The sequence below is a fragment of the Nelumbo nucifera genome, chromosome 1 (assembly GCF_055504915.1).
Source record: "Nelumbo nucifera cultivar China Antique chromosome 1, China Antique-T2T, whole genome shotgun sequence".
Taxonomy (NCBI): domain Eukaryota; kingdom Viridiplantae; phylum Streptophyta; class Magnoliopsida; order Proteales; family Nelumbonaceae; genus Nelumbo; species Nelumbo nucifera.
Genome location: NC_142649.1, coordinates 50207403 through 50224454, shown reverse-complemented (window position 1 = coordinate 50224454; position 17052 = coordinate 50207403).

The following is a 17052-nucleotide window of genomic DNA, read 5'->3' as shown; positions in this document are numbered from 1 at the left end:
AAGTGCTCTCTCTTGCTTCCACAATTGGGCTGGGCTGAATTTGGTTTTTTGAACATTATTTTCTTGCCTTTTTCCTTCATTTTCTTGGATTAATTACCCCTGAAACTTATTCTTAGCATTAAGCTAAATTAAGGCAAAAATTAATAAAACCAGCATAAAAATCCATGCTAAAGTCCTCAAAAATTATAGATAAATTGTAGGTTCATCACTTATCTTCTTAAGTAAGAGTTGTGTTACCATTAGGAGTTTGAGTTTGAGTTGGATTACCCTAGCCTAGCCGAATCCAATAAGGAATTTCCTTCTATAATCTCCTATTTAAGGAGCTACGAGTTGAAGTAAAGGATTCAGTTTTCCAGTAAGAAAAGAGTGAGGAGAGTTTGGGTCATCTCTTGGACAAATCACCCATTCGGAGAGTTCGGGTGGTCTCTTGGACATTCCTTGCAGCCAAGGGAGGGGTCCTCTCTTGTCGGGCAGTGTATGATCATTATGGGCTGAGAGGTTAAGTGTAAGACCATTGAGGATAATACCTGATGGGCTAATCTTGCATCTGCCCACAGTCCCTACAAGGTGGCTTGGCCTAGGGACCACTTAGGGTAAGTGTTGGGCCCATAGAGCCCATTTGATGGGTTTCAGGGGTGCACTGTCCATAACAGTGTATTCGGCCAGGCCTTGTAACAAACGCTAGGCCGAACCCATGTGGCTGATGTGTAGATCAATGCTTGGGTCCCACGCCATACAAGGAAGCCCAACTGGGCAGCAGTTAGGAAGGTTTAGTGAGTATAAGCTTAATGGGCCTGAAGCCCACTTCGAACTGGGCTATTTATTTAGATAAAAATGGGGCGAATTCTGAGATGGATTAGCAGATAGTATAGGGTCAACTCAGAGAGTCTAGATCTGAATGTGATTTAGATCTAGAAACCTCCTAATGAGATTAGGAGAAAGCTAATCTAATCTGCAGATAAGATAAGGGTTTATCCTTATCACCTGGAGAGAAGGGGGTGGCAGCCTTTAGAAGAAGAAGACATTCAGATCCTCTTTAGTGCTGAAATCAAGAAGGAAGAATTAAGCATCCCTGCAGAATTCTTTCTTGTCACCTCCCTGTTTTGCTAGTTCGATCTCCACTTGTGGGAGAAGTCAAGATTTCATCTTGACATCAGTTCTTGAAGGAAGAATTGATAGGAAGCTGTGCTCACGTGCCATTCTGCTATTTCTTGCGAAGGACAGAGTTCTTGGAGAAGAACACCGCTGATTCTACTCCATCCTGCATTGCGCCATCTTCAGTGGGAGCAATCTTTGGATCCTTCCTTGGGCGTGAACACCTTCGTTGGGGGATATTATTTCTCCGTATTAGGTATAATCTTCCCCTACTCCTTTTGGTTCAGATCTGGTTCAGTTTATGGTTCAAGAATGATCCTTGAAAAATATGTTTTTCTAAATAGGGAATGCGATTCCCAGTTGAAGGGAGAGAAAAATTTTTGAAATTTGCCCCCTTATTCCGCAATCTTTGGGTGTCCATACGATGGATCTTTCATCCCTTTAGTGGTATCAGAGCCATGGTTCAAATCTTGAACCAATTTGTTTCAGATCTGAACCTGCGCAAATGGGCAGAAGGTGTTCTACCCGATTTGCGCAGATATGGGTTTTGGGAAATTTATTCCCAAAATTAATGGGCGAATAATCTGAAATTAATTTTACATAAATCTGATTATTATTTAGAACTGTTCTTTATGATTTTCTTGATTTATGGGTTGTTCGTACATGAGAAGATCGAATTCTTGGTTTGCACAGGGAACCTGCGATTTTGCAGTTCTTGAATTATTTTGTTACATTTGGTCTGTAAATAATTTTTTTTTTATTTTTAGACTAAACGTATAGGTATTCGGTCTGATGTAATTATTAATAATAATACGATTTCTATTTATTTTTTTGGATCGAAAATGGCGGCACCGAAAAGGAGATTTCGCGGAGAAGGAGATTTCGCAGATGGAAGAACTACAATCTGCGATTTGCAGTTTATGAAACTACAAACTGTGATCTAACCTCCGTTTTGCATGATGGATTGTGCGAACAGCCCTGATTGACTGATTCTTGATTTTCTTTTATCAGTATTTAATTTCAGATTATTTTTTTGAATTAAGGATTTAATTAAAGATCAAACCCTAGACCCATTCAAACCAAGATTGGTTCAAACTATTTGGACCGGATCCAGGGTTTAATCAAGGATGAAAGTCAGCCCTAATTTTCCCACTAATGGGCCTGAGGATTGATGTTTAATTAAATGGTTAATTCGGCCCAACCTGTAAAGGACCAGTTTTAAAAGGTTAAAACTGCTAAAAGCCCACTTAACATTTAAAGCTATATGGGCTGAACCATTCGGCCCATATACCTAGATAATATTAATGGTTAATATTATGGATTTAAAATGGGCTTCAAATGGGCCTTACAGATGATTAATTGATTGGATCAATTTATCCCTGCATGTGATGTATAGATGTGCGATGTGCTACGTACAAGGGCCATAAGCACTTGGCCCATGCTCAATCGACAGTGGCTCTTGCGCACACCATGGCTGAATGCACATCATTGCCATGGTGTCCCTTTTGGTCATTGGATGACCTCCCTCAGTGGTGGGCCCCACACCTCATGAAGAGGTTACGTGCGGAACCCTAGCCGATTTAGGCCCACCGAAATCTGGCTTTATGAAAGTTAGTGGGAGCCACTTTGGTTTGACCTAAAATTAGAACTAGGGCGTAACTAACTGTTCCCTCCAAGCTAATATGAGTGCATGTGATAGGGAGATTCATATGATGAACTCTCTAAAGGCCTTCCATCATTAGCATGAGGATGGGTCCTTCAGTAATGAGGAAACGGACCAGAAAATAGGCTATCCATTTGCTGTTGGGCTTGTCTAAGTGTTTCATAAGATGATAGGGGTGTCATAGACTGATGTGGGAGGGGCTTCACCAAAAAATGGGAACTGTCTCACGGTACCTTGGCGTTCACGAATATGGTGGGGTTATGCAGCTGAAATAGTGGGCTCCATGCACCCTATGTGATTTCCCACATTTCCAGAGACGACCTGTAGTCTCCGTCACAGAGAAAGGAGGGAAATCTCAGAGATGAATAAATGGAAATGGAACGTAGATTAAAATCCATATCTATGAAATGAACATGAATCAAATTAGGTTGTGGACTGATATTTGCTCTTTTATCAGAAAATGGCAAATGGATCATTTGCAAAATTGCTTGATGACAACAAGTTGAAGGGCCCAAACTATGCCGACTGGTATAGGAACCTTATGCTGGTCCTAGCTTCTGAAAAGTTAGACAAAGTGGCAAAGAATCCTATCCCGGAGCGTCTGGGTGATAGGGCTTCTGAGGCCCGAAGGAGAGACTATCTGGAATGGGAGGAGAAAAACTACCTTGCACGGTGTTACATCATTGCCTCCTTGGACAACCCAATACAGAGGTAGTTCGATCAGATCGAACTTGCCAAAGACATATTGGATAGTCTCATGATAATGTATGAAGAGCAGAATCGTTTTACTCGACAAATGGTCTTGAAACAGTTCATGACCGCACAAATGTCCAAGGGCCAACAAGTTCACAACCATTGTCTTCGGATAATGGGTTACATCAACGATCAGGAAGCCCTTGGATCCTGGCTGGACCTTGCGACCCAGATAGATGCTATCCTTAACTCTTTGCCTCCTTCCTTCAATCCATTCATCATGAACTATAACATGAACAAGCTGAATGTCAGCTTGCAAGAGCTCAGCAATATGTTGCAAAGAGCTAAAGAACTGATTAGAAAGGATGGGCCTGTAGCTATGCTTGTTGAAGCTAACAAGACAAGCAAGAGAAAGAGGAAGGCAAAGAAGCCTCAGAAGAAAGCCACTAAGGTCAAGAAGCAGAAGAAAGACAAAGCATCGGATGCCTGTCACTTCTGCAAAAAGACCGGCCACTGGAAAAGGAACTGTCCTGCCTACCTGGAATCCAAGAAAGGTAATTTTGAAACTTGTGTTATAGAAACAAATTCATTGGTAGCTTCTGCGTCCTAGTGTATTGACTTCGGGGCTTCAACTCATGCGTGTAACTCACTGCAGGGGTTCAAGGTAAGCAAAAGGCTGAGTGAAGGAGAAGTCACACTCTACTTGGGGACTAATGCAACTGTTGCAGCCGCGGCCATAGGAACCGTGGAGTTATTTTTTAGAGAAGGAACAATTGTACTGAAAGATTGTCTTTATGTACAAAATTTAAGGAGAAATTTGGTTTCTGTTTCAAAGCTGTGTGCATATGGTTATTCTGTCTTCTTTAGTAATACGATTACTATTAAAAGAAATAATAGATTCATCGCATACGGGGAACTGGAGAACAGTCTCTATGTTCTACATCCTTCTCTAGAAACTAACATAACCGAAACTACGTCGGCTGAAATCCCCAAGAAGAGAGCCTGTGATACAGTTAATCCCACTTGTCTGTGGCATTACCGACTTGGCCAAATCGGTGTTGACCGAATCACAAGGTTGGTAAAGGATGGTCCTTTGGATTTTTTAACTGTAGAAGATCTTCCCACATGTGAGCCTTGCCTACAAGGCAAGATGACGAAACGGCCATTTAACGGTAAGCCTGAAATATGTACAGGCACACTTGACCTAATACATACTGATGTATGCGGCCCCCTGAGTGTTAGAACATGGAATCAACACGTGTATTTCATCACCTTCACAGATGATTTTTCACGATATGGTTACGTATACCTGATGAGATACAAGTCTGAATCCTTTGAAAAGTTCAAAGAGTTTAGACAAGAGGTCGAGAAACAATTAGGGAGAGAAATTAATGCCCTTCGATCAGATTGAGGTGGCGAGTATCTCTCTGACGAATTCAGGGACTACTTAAAGGACAATGGGATAGTATCGCAGTTAGCTCCTCCTTCTACACTACAACTTAACGGTGTTTCAGAGAGGAGGAATAGGACCTTATTGGATATGGACCTAAGTGCAAATGGGAGTTGTTAGACAGTTTTGTTTGCCCTTAGCTTCAATCAGAGTGATGTACTTTATGAGTTTATTGTAAATGAATAAAAGTGCATATTTGATTCATGTTCCCTTGGTAGGTTTCTGTGTAATACCCTTAAACTGGACACTTAATGTGACTCGTGTTAGTTTAGAATGTTCACAGCCAGTGGGTCAGTCTGGGGAGACCTATCCTAACAAGGCTGACATTGTGGTGCCACCAAGTCAGTTAGGGTGGTCTATCTCAGCTGCCAGGGTGAGACCCTAGGCACATACAGTGTAGGATTAATTGAATCTATGAACTGTACCAGATTTCTAGTATTGCCCTGGACCTTGGAGATTCATGGGCAAAACTGGAAAGTTACACCTGACCCCTGGACTCGATTATGATACTGCACTAGGTGTCGGATTGGGCTGTCTTTGATGTACCATTCAGTGAGATCCTTAGCAGGGGTCAAAACTTGGGTATATTGGGACAGTTTGAGAATTCATCTGAGTGGGTGATCGTAGTGACAGGATCAGCCCCTTTGTCGGACAAAGGTATTGATCGGGGATGCACTCTCACTGATGGAAACCAAGATTGCCGGCAGCTAATTTCAACCATTGAGATTTGTTTTGCAAAGTATATTTTATATGAGATATAAAAGTATATATATTATGGTTTCTAAAATGTTTGCAAGAAGGTTTTAATTCCCGGGATCCATATAAGTAGAGAGTGCAACATTGTTCCTTGCAGCCGAGGGAGAGGTCGTCTCTTGTCGGGCAGTGTATGATCATTATGGTCTGAGAGGTTATGTGTAAGACCATTGAGGATAATACCTGATGGGCTAATTTTGCATTTGCCCACAATCCTTGGGAGTTAGATGGTGGCTTGGCCCAAGGACCATTTAGGGTAAGTGTTGGGCCCATAGAGCCCATTTGATGGGTTTCAGGGGTGCACTGTCCATAACAGTGTATTCGGCCAGGCCTTGTAACAAAGGCTGGGCCGAACCCATGTGGCTGATGTGTAGATCAATGCTTAGGTCCCACGCCATACAAGGAAGCCCAACTGGGCAGCAGTTAGGAAGGTTAAGTTAGGAAGCTTAACGGGCTTAAAGCTCACTTCGAACTGGGCTATTTATTTAGTTAATAATGGGGCGAATTCTGGGATGGATTAGCAGATAGGATAGGGTCAACTCAGAGAGTCCAGATCTGAATGTGATTCAGATCTAGAAACCTCCTAATGAGATTAGGAGAAAGCTAATCTAATCTGCAGATAAGATGAGGGTTTATCCTTATCACCTGGAGAGAAGGCTGATCCAAATATGATTTGGATAAGCAGCTCCTAATGGGATTAAGAGCTGATCTTTTAGGTTAACAAAAGAAGAGGGGGCGGAAGCCTTTAGAAGAAAAAGACATTCAGATCCTCTTTAGTGCTGAAATTAAGAAGGAAGAATTAAGCATCCTTGTAGAATTCTTTCTTGCCGCCTCTGTTTTGCCAGTTCGATCTCCACTTGTGGGAGAAGTGAAGATTTGATCTTGACATCAGTTCTTGGAGGAAGAATTGATAGGAAGCTGTGCTCACGTGCCATCCTACTGTTTCTTGCGAAGGACAGAGTTCTTGGAGAAGAACACTACTGATTCTGCTCCATCCTACACTGCGCCATCTTCAGTGGGAGCAGTCTTTGGATCCTTTTTTGGGCGTGAACACTTTCGTTGGGGGATAATATTTGTCCATATCAGGTATAATCTTCCCCTACTCCTTTTGGTTCGGATCTGGTTCAGTTTATGGTTCAAAAATGATCTTTGAAAAATATGTTTTTCTAAATAGGGAATGCGATTCCCAGTTGAAGGGAGAGAAAAATTTTTGAAATTCACCCCCTTATTCCACAATCTTTGGGCGTCCATACGATGGATCTCTCATCCCTTCACTTACATGGATCCCGGTAATTAAAACCTTTTGCAAACATTTTTAAACCATAATACATATATGCATATCTTTATAAAAAAATATTTTGTAAAATAAAATTCAACAATTGAAATCAACATTTTGGAACCATAATCCCTCAGGCACGTGGGACTAACTGTATCCTCTTCCAGTGGCTGACCTATTTGCAGAAGTCACAATCATCTGATGCTTTGTCCTTCTCCTACCATTTGGACTTAATAGCTTTTTTCTAAGGCTTTTTCTTTGCCTTCCTCTTCTTCTTGCCCAATTACCAACTTCAACAAGCATGGCAATGGGCTCATCCTACTTAATCAGTTCCTCTGCCCTCTTCAACATATTGTTGAGTTCCCGAACGATAATAATTAGCTTATTCATATTATAGTTCACTATGAATTGATTGAATGAAGGAGGCAATGAATTTAGGATGGCATCAATCTTAGTGACATGGTCAAGCCCAAATCCAAGAGCCTCAAATTCATTGATATATCCCATCATCTAAAGACAATGGTCATTACTTGTTGGTTCTTGGACATCTGCGCGGTCATGAACTGCTTCAAGACCTTCTATCAAGTAGAACGATAATGCTCTTCATACATCATCCTCAGACTATCCAAGATCTCCTTGGACAATTTGGTCTTATTGAACTATTGCTGTATCGGGTTGTCTAAGGATGCTATGATGTAGCAACGAGCATGGGAATTTTTCTCTATCCATTCCTGGTATTCCCTCCTACGAGCCTCAAAAGCCCTATCTCCCGGACATTCTGGAGTAGGGTATTTAGCTACTTCATCCAACTTTTCAGATGTCAGGACTAGCATAAGGTTTCGATACCAGTCAACAAAGTTTGAGCCATTAAGTTTTTTGACGTCCAACAATTTTGTGAATTGTCTGTTTGCCATTTCTGATAAAGGGCAAAGCAAATATAAGTCCATAACCTAATTTGATTCATGTTATCTACATAGATATGGCTTTTAATCCATGTTCCATTTCCATTTATTCATCTCTGAGATTTCCCTCCTATCTCAATGACGGAGACTGCGAATTGTCTCTGGAAATGTGGGAAATCACATAGGGTGCATGGAGCCAACTGTTTTAGCTGTTTAACCCCACCACCTTTCTGTAAAGGATCATATCCACTCATCTTATTAGCTTTCCCTTTGGCTTCTGTCAGCCAAGGTTCATTGCCATTTTAGGTTAAACCTTTCTGTCCAGTGAGTACTCACCCATCATATTCGTGAACGCCAAAGTACCATGAGAGAGTCTTCCATTTAGGATAAGCCCCTCCCACATTGGTCTATGACACCCATATCATATTATGAAACAATCAAACAGATCCGACAGCAAATGGATTGCCCAATTTTATGGTGCGTTTCCTCATTACTGAAAGACCCATCTTCATGTTAATGATGGAAGGCCTTTAGAGAGTTCATTATAAGAATCTCCCTATTACATGCACTCATATTTCAGGAGGGAACGAGATATTATGCTCTAGTTTAATTTAGGTCAAACCAAAGTGGCTCCCACTGGCTTTCATAAAGCCAGATTTAGATGGGTCCTAAACGGCTAGAGGTCCGCATGGTTCCTCTTGGGGAGGAAGGTGAAGTGGGGCCCACCATAAAGGGAGATCATCCAATGATCTTAAGGACACCATGGCAATGATGTGCATTCATCCATGGTGTGCGTAAGAGCCACTATCGAATCAACTTGGACCAAGTTCTTATGGCCCATGAACGTTGCACATCACACATCCATACATTACACGTAGGAAAACGTAATTGATCCAATCAATTAATAATTGTATAACCCATAATTAAAGCCCATAATAATCCATAATATTACTTGTTAATATTATTTAGGTATATGGGCTGAATAGCAAAGAGCAGTTTGGCCCATATAGCTTTTATGCAGTTAATGGACTTTAGCAGTTTTAAGATATTAAATCTGGGTTTTGCAGATGTGGGCTGAATTGCATCTTGCAATTAATCATCAACCCCTGGACCTACAATGGGAAAAATTAGGGCTGAGAACAACCCCCATCGAACCATAGATTCGGTCCAACTAGTTTGGTCCAATCTGGTTTGAATGGGTCTAGGGTTTGATCTTTAATTAAAGATTAAATTCAAGATTTTGATCTGAAATTAAATTATTGATGCAAGACTATTGGACAGTTTTTGTATGCCCTTAGCTTCAATTAGTTTTGATGTACTTTTGATATTTATTGTAAATAAATAAAGTACATGTTTGATTCATGTTGTGTGGTATACTTCTGTGTAAGACCCTAAAACTAGACACTTAATGAGACTTGTGTTGGTTTTGAATGTTCACAACCGTTGGATAAGTCTGGGGAGATTTATCCTACCAAGGCTGACACTGGTGTGCTACCAAGTATTGGGGTGGCTTGTCTCAGCCACCAGGGAGAGACCCAAGGCACATGCAGGGTAGAATTAATTGAACCCTTGAACCGGACCAGATTTCCAGTATTGCCCTGGACCTTGGAGATTGATGGGCAAAACTGGAAAGTTACACCTGACCCCCAGACCCGATTATGGTACTGCACTAGGTGTCGGATTGGAATGTCTTTGATATGCCAATCAGTGAGATCATTAGCGGGGGTCAAAACTTGGGTATGTTGAGACAGTTTGAGAATTCATCTGAGTGGGTGATCATAGTGACGGGATTAGCCTCTTTGTTGGACAAAGGTAATGATCGGGGATGCACTCTCTTTGATGGAAACCAAACTGCCGGCAGTTGATTTCAATCGTTGGAATTTTGTTTTGCAAAATTTATATATATGATATATATTAAAGTATGGTTTCAAAATGTTTGCAAATGGTTTTATTTCCCGGGATCCGTGTAAGTGGAGAGTGCAGCACTGTTCCTTGCAGCCGAGGGAGAGGTCCTCTCTTGTCGGGCAGTGCTTGATCATTATGGGCTGAGAGGTTAAGTGTAAGGCCATTTGGGATGATACCTGATGGGCTAATCTTGCACCTGCCCACAGTCCCTGGGTTTATATAAGATGGCTTGGCCCAGGGACCACTTAATGTAAGTGTTGGGCCCATAGGGTCCATGTGATGGGCTCAGGGGTTCACTAGGCTTTCCAGTGAATTCGGCCAGGCCTTGTAACAGAGGCTGGGCCGAACCCATGTGGCTGGTGTGTAGATCAATGCTTGGGTCCCACGCCATACATAGAAGCCCAATTAGGTAGTAGTTTGGAAAACCTTTTGAGCACATAACCTTATTGGGCCTAAAGCCCATTTCGAACTGGGCTGATTTGATTATTCATTATTAAGGGGTGAATCTGAGATTAGGATGAGCCCAAAAGCTTATCTAATCTGTAGATAGGATTAAGAAGAGTCATAATCCAAATACAGATTTGGATAAGGGGCAACTCCTGATATGATCAGGAAAACCTTTCTTAATCATTAAGCAACTAGAAGAAACCCAAATCGAATTGCAAGAATTCGAACCCTAGGGAGATAGAACACATTCTGTAGTTTTATGAGATAGGATCTCAGAAACCCTAGAGAAAAGAAAAGCAGTTCGCCATCTATTTCTCTAGCTTCCTCCAGTTGCAGCCGCTATCCATCTGTTACAGTTTGTTTTCTCTGTCAGAGAATGATCAAGAATAGTTCTTGATATCAATCTTTGTTGAAAGGCTGATTCGGTTTGGAGGTCATTGTCATCCAAAGGATTCTTTTGAAGCATGTGAAGCATTCAGTGTGTAGGACGCACCCTGTTGGTTTTGTTCCACAGTTGTTGTGTCATCTTCAGCAGGAGTAGATCTTGGTTCCTTCTTTGGGCGTGAACACCAACTTTGGGAGAAATTTTTTCTTTGGATCAGGTATAATTACTCCCTTCACTTTTGGTTCAGATCTAGTTCAGTTCTGGTTCAAGTTGGATCCTTGAATCTTGATTCTAAAATTAGGGAATGCGATTCCCAATTGAAAGGTAGGTAGAAAATTTTTGAAATTCGTCCACCCATTCCGCAACTGTTTTGGCATCCATACGGTGGACTCTACCATCCCTTTCAAAGACATTCAAGAATCAAAAAAATGGGGGCTGTTCGTAGGTCTACTACCCTGCAAAATAGAGGTTAGTACGCAGTGTGCAGTTTTTAAAATTGCAACTCACAGATGGCCGAACCCTAATATGCCAAATCTCCTCCTTGCATCTTCTACTTCAGCTTTGTATAATATAAAATAGAAAACCTAATTTCTATAAATATTACATCAAATTGATTTCCTATACATTAAGTCTAAAAATAAAAAAAAAAAATTATTTACAGGCAAAGAATGTAAAAGAATAGCAAAAACGTAGATTTCTTGCGCCATAAAAAAGTTTATCTCCACCGTACGAATAGCCCATAAATAAAGAAAAATATATAAAATAATTCTAAATATAATTCAGATTTATAAAATTTAGTTTCAGATCAATCACACAAAAATCTGGGAACCGATTTCCCAGAAATAACTAATCTGCACAAATCAGGTAGAATGCCTTCTACCCATTTGCGCAGTTCCAGATCTGCTTAATTTCGGTTCAAGATTTGAACCTGGCTTGGATACCACTGAAGGGATGAGAGATCCGTCATATGGATATCCGAACCCTACAGGAAGGTTGGGCGAAATTTCAAAAATTTCTCTCTCTCCCATGTGGGAATCACATTCCCTATTTTAGAAAAACTACATTTTCAAGGAAAGATCTAAAGACTACTTCCACCAAAGATGACACAGTGCAGGATGAAGCAGAATCAGTAGGGTGGTTCTTCAGTAAGAACCAAATTATTCAGCAAGAATCTGATGGAGGGTAGTGAACACGATTTCAAATTACCTTTCCTGTCAAAAGGTAATATCAAGAACTCTTCTTGATCACTCCCACAGGTGGATATAGAACCGACATGGGCGGCAAGAGCAGGAAAGAGAAAAATATCGGGGTAGTCAAACCGTAGATTCTTCTCTCTTTGTAATCTCTGATCTGAGAATTGTGTATTGGAGGTTCTCCCTACTCCTCTATTTATAGCCATTAAAAAGAGCATCTCCTATTCCCATTAGGAGTTTCCTAATCCAAATCTTGTATTTGGATCCGGACTCTCTTAAAGAGATAAGGATAATCCCTTATCTTATCTAAAGATAAAGATCAGCCCTCCTAATCTAATTAGGAGTCTCCAAATCCAAATCTCTATTTAGATCTAGACTCTCTGAGCGGATAGGGATAATCCCATATCCTAACTACTGATCTAAATCCCAGATCTTCCCCTCTTTAATTAAGTAGATTATGCCAGTTTGAACTGGGTTTTAGGCCCATTAAGTTTATGTGCTCACTTACCCTCCAATCTGTTGCCTAGTTGGATATCCTTGTATGGTGTGGGACCCAAACATTAATCTACACATCAGCCACATGGGTTCAGCCTAGCCTCTATTACAAAGCCTGGCTGAATTCACTGTAGGAAACAGTGAACCCCTGAATCCATCACCATGGGCTCTTAATGGGCCCAACAATTACACAAAATGGCAGGCTCAAGCCACCTTATAAAAACCCAAGGATTGCGGGCAGATGCAAAATTTGACAATCAGGTATTACCCTCAATGGTCTTACACTTAACCTATCAGTCCATAATGGTCAAACACTACCCGACAAGAGATGAATTCTTAGACTGTCCCAACAAAGAGGTTGATCCTGTCACTATGATCATTCACTTTATCCAACAAAGAGGTTGATCCTGTCACTATGATCATTCACTTTATCCAACAAAGAGGTTGATCCTGTCACTATGATCTCTCACTCAGATGAATTCTTAGACTGTCCCAACATACCTAGGTTTTGACCCCCTCTAAGAATCTCATTGGTTGGCATATCAAAGATAGCCCAATTCGACACCTAGTGTAGTATCATAATCGAGTCTAGGGGTCACGTGTAACGTTCCGGTTTTGCCCATCTATCTCCAAGGTCCAGGGCAATACTGGAATTCTGGTCTAGTTTAAGGTTTCAAGGAAACCCACACTGCATGTACCTCGGGTCTCACCCTGACAGCTAAGGTAAGCCACCCCAACCAACTTCGCAGCACATCAGTGTCAACCTTGCCAAGATAAATCTCCCAGATCTATCCAATGGCTATGACGATTCTAAACTAACATGAGTCCCATAAGTGTCCAATTTAAGGGTATTACACAGAAACACACCATAATAACATGAATCAAATATGTACTTTATTCATTTTCATTAAATGTCATAATGTACATCATTCTGATTGGAGCTAAGGGCATACACTGTCTAACACCAAGATAATATTAATCAGTAATACTACAAAAATTTAAGGGCTTTAATTATGGGTTTTACAGTTATTTAATTGATTGGATCAATTATGTTTTTCATGCATGTGATGTATGGATGTGTGATGTGCAACGTTCATGGGCCACAAGTACTTGGCTCATGCTAATTTGATAGTGGCTCTTGTGCACACCATGACTAAATGCACATCATTGCCTTGGTGTCCCAAAAGATCATTGGATGATCTCCCTTCATGGTGGGCCCCACTCCAACTTCCTCCCAAAGAGGAATCGTGCGGAATCCTAGCCATCTAGGCCCATCTGAATCTGGCTTATGGAAGTCAATGGAAACCATTTTGGTTTGACGTAAATTAAACTAGGGCATAATATTTTGTTCCCTCCACTGAAATATGGGTGCATGTGATAGGGAGATTCATATGATGAACTCTCTAAAGGCCTTCCATCATTAACATGAAGATGGCTCCTTTAGTAATGAAGAAACACACTATAAAATTGGGCTATCCATTTGCTATTGGATCTGTTGAATTGTTTCATAAGATGATAGGGGCGTCATAGACCAATGTGGGAGGGGCCTATCCTAAAATGGAAGACTCTCTCACTATACTTTGGCGTTCACAAATATGATGAGTGAGCACTTACTAGACAGAAAGGTTTAACCTAAAATGGCAATGAACCTTGTTTGATAGAGCCCAAAGGGAAAGCTCATAAGATGAGTGGATATGATCCTTCACAGAAAGGTTGTGGTGTTATGCAGCTGAAACATTTGGCTCCATGCACCCTATGTGATTTCCCACATTTCCAAAAACATAATTCACAGATAGAAGAGAAATCTCAAAGATGAATAAATTGAAGTGAAACATAGATTAAAAGCCATATCTATGTAGATAACATGAATCGATTAAGGCTGTGGACTAATATTTATTTTGCCCTTTATCAGAAATGGCAAATGGTCAATTTGCTAAACTGTTAGACCACAACAGGCTTAAGGGCCCAAATTATGCTGACTAATTCTGTAACCTTTTGCTAGTCCTAACGTCCAAGAAATTGGACAAAATTGCTAAAAACCCTGCTCTGGATCATCTAAGTGATAGGCCTTCTGAGGCCAGACGAAGAGAGTATCAAGAATGGGAGGTGAAAAATTCTCTTGCCCAGTGTTATATTATAGCCTCTTTGGATAATCCAATACAGTGACAATTCGATAAGATCAAAGTGTCCAAGGACATATTGGATACTATAAAGACTATGAATGAGGAGCAAAACCGTTGTACTCGTCAGAAGGTCTTAAAGTTGTTTATAACCGCATATATGACCAAGAACCAAAAAGTTCATGACCATTGTCTAAAGATGATGGGATATCAACGAAATAGAGGCTCTTAGGTCAGGGCTAGATCATGACACTAAAATTGATGCTATCCCCAATTCCCTGCCTCCCTCCTTCAATCAGTTTACCATGAATTATAACACAAATAAGCTAAATGTTAGCCTTTAGGAACTCAGCAATATGTTGCAGAGGGTCGAAGAACTGATTAAGAAGGATAAGCCAATAGCCATGCTTGTTGAAAGTGGAAAATCAGGCAAGAGAGTGTGGAAGGCTAAGGGGAAGGCTCAGAAGAAAATTAGCAAGGTTAAAAAGCAGAGGAAGGATAAGGCATTGGATGTCTGTCACTTTTGCAAATAGGCCGGCCACTGGAAAAGGACCTGTCCTCAATTTCTGGAGACTAAGAAGAAAGGTAATTTTGAATCTTTTATCATAGAAACCAATTTGTTGGTCACTTCTTCTTCTTGGTGTATTGACTCTGGGACTTCAACTCATGCGTGTAACTTAGTATAGGGGTTCAAGATAAGCAGAAGACTGAGTGATAGAGAAGTGACGCTCTACTTAGGGACTTGTAGAATTAGTTTTTATAGAAGAAATTATTTTACAAAAAAATTCTTTTCTTACCAAATTTAAGAAAATTTTGATTTCTATATCAAACTTGTGCATGGATGGTTATTCTATCTTATTCAGTAATGTGATTACTATATAACAGAATAACAAATTCCTCGCATATGAAGAACTTGAGAATGGTCTCTATGTTCTCCATCCTTCTTTGGAAATGAACCTTACCGAAACTATGTCAGAAATGATCCCTAAGAAGAGAACTCGTGATACAGTGAATCCTATGTGCCTATGGCATTATCGACTTGGCTACATTAATATAAATCATATCACAAGGTTGGTAAAAGATGGTCTTTTGGATTTTCTAACTGTAGAAGATCTTCCAACTTGTGAACCTTGCCTTCAGGGTAAGATGACGAAACGACCATTTAATGGTAAGCCTGAAAAATGTACACACACACTTGACCTTATACATACTGATGTATGTAGTCCCCTGAATGTTAGGACATGTAACCAGCATGTTTATTTCATAACCGTAACTGATGATTACTCACGACATGGTTACGTGTGCCTAATGAGACATAAGTCTGAATCTTTTGAAAAGTTTAAAGAATTCAAACAAGAGGTCGAGAAACAGTTAGGGAGAGAAATTAAGACCCTTCGATCAGATAGAGGTCGCGAGTATCTCTCTGACAAATTTAGGGACAACTTAAAGGACAATGGGATAGTATCACAATTCGCTCCTCCTGCTACACCACAACTCAATGGTGTTTCAGAGAGGAGGAATAGGACCTTATTAGATATGGTCTGGTCACTTCTCATACAGTCAGAGTTACCCACATCCTTTTGGGGCTACGCATTAGAGACTGTGATTTACGTGCTGAATCGGGTTCCAACCAAATCGGTTCCGAACACTCCATATGAACTTTGGATCGGAAAGAAACCAAGTGTTAGACACTTGAAGATTTGGGGTTGTCCAGCACATGTTAAAAGAATGAGTGCAAGTTGGAATCCAAGACCAGTCATTGCCTATTTGTAGGCTGCCCAAAAGGCTCTGTGGGTTACCTATTCTATGACCCAAGTGAGTAGAAGATGTTCTGCAGCTGAAATGCATAATTCTTGGAAACAGATTACATCCTGGACACCCATTGTCAGGAAGTAGTTCTTGATGAGGAGAGCTCAGGAGCAGTGGGAGATGTCCCATAAGTTCCAGGTAGTGACCAACCTAGAAAATCCACTCGGGTATCCAGGCCACCAGTCCGTTATGGTTATGACCAGGATAGTTACCAGGTGGAAACCTTGACTAGTGAGGAGGATCCCGTGGCTTATGCGGAAGCTATGTTGGACATAGATTCCCAGAAGTGGGTGGAGGCCATGAGAGCTGTGATGGACTCAATGGAGGAACCGAACTTTATTGGATATGGTCTGATCACTTCTCATACACTCAGAATTACCCACATCCATTTGGGTTACGCATTAGAGACTACGATATATGTGCTGAAACGGGTTCCAACCAAATTCGTTCCGAAGACTCCCTATGAGCTTTGGACTGGTTAGAAACCAAGTATAAGACACTTGAAGATTTGGGATTGTCTGACACATGTTAAAAGAATAAGTGCTGACAAATTGGAATCCAAGACCAGTCATTGCCTATTCCTAGGCTACCTCAAAGGCTCTGTAGGTTACTTATTCTACAATCCAAAAGAGCAAAAGGTGTTTTATAGTCGAAATGCCCACTCCTTAGAAGAAGATTACATCCTAGATAATTATCATCAGGAATTTGTTCTTGATGAAGAGAGCCCAGGAATAGTGGGAGATGTCCCACCAGCTCTAGAAAATAATGAACCTAGGACATCTACCCGGGTCTTCAGGCCTACAGTTCATTTCGGCTATGACCAAGAAAGTTACTTGGTGGAAGCCACGACTAGTGAGGAGGATCCC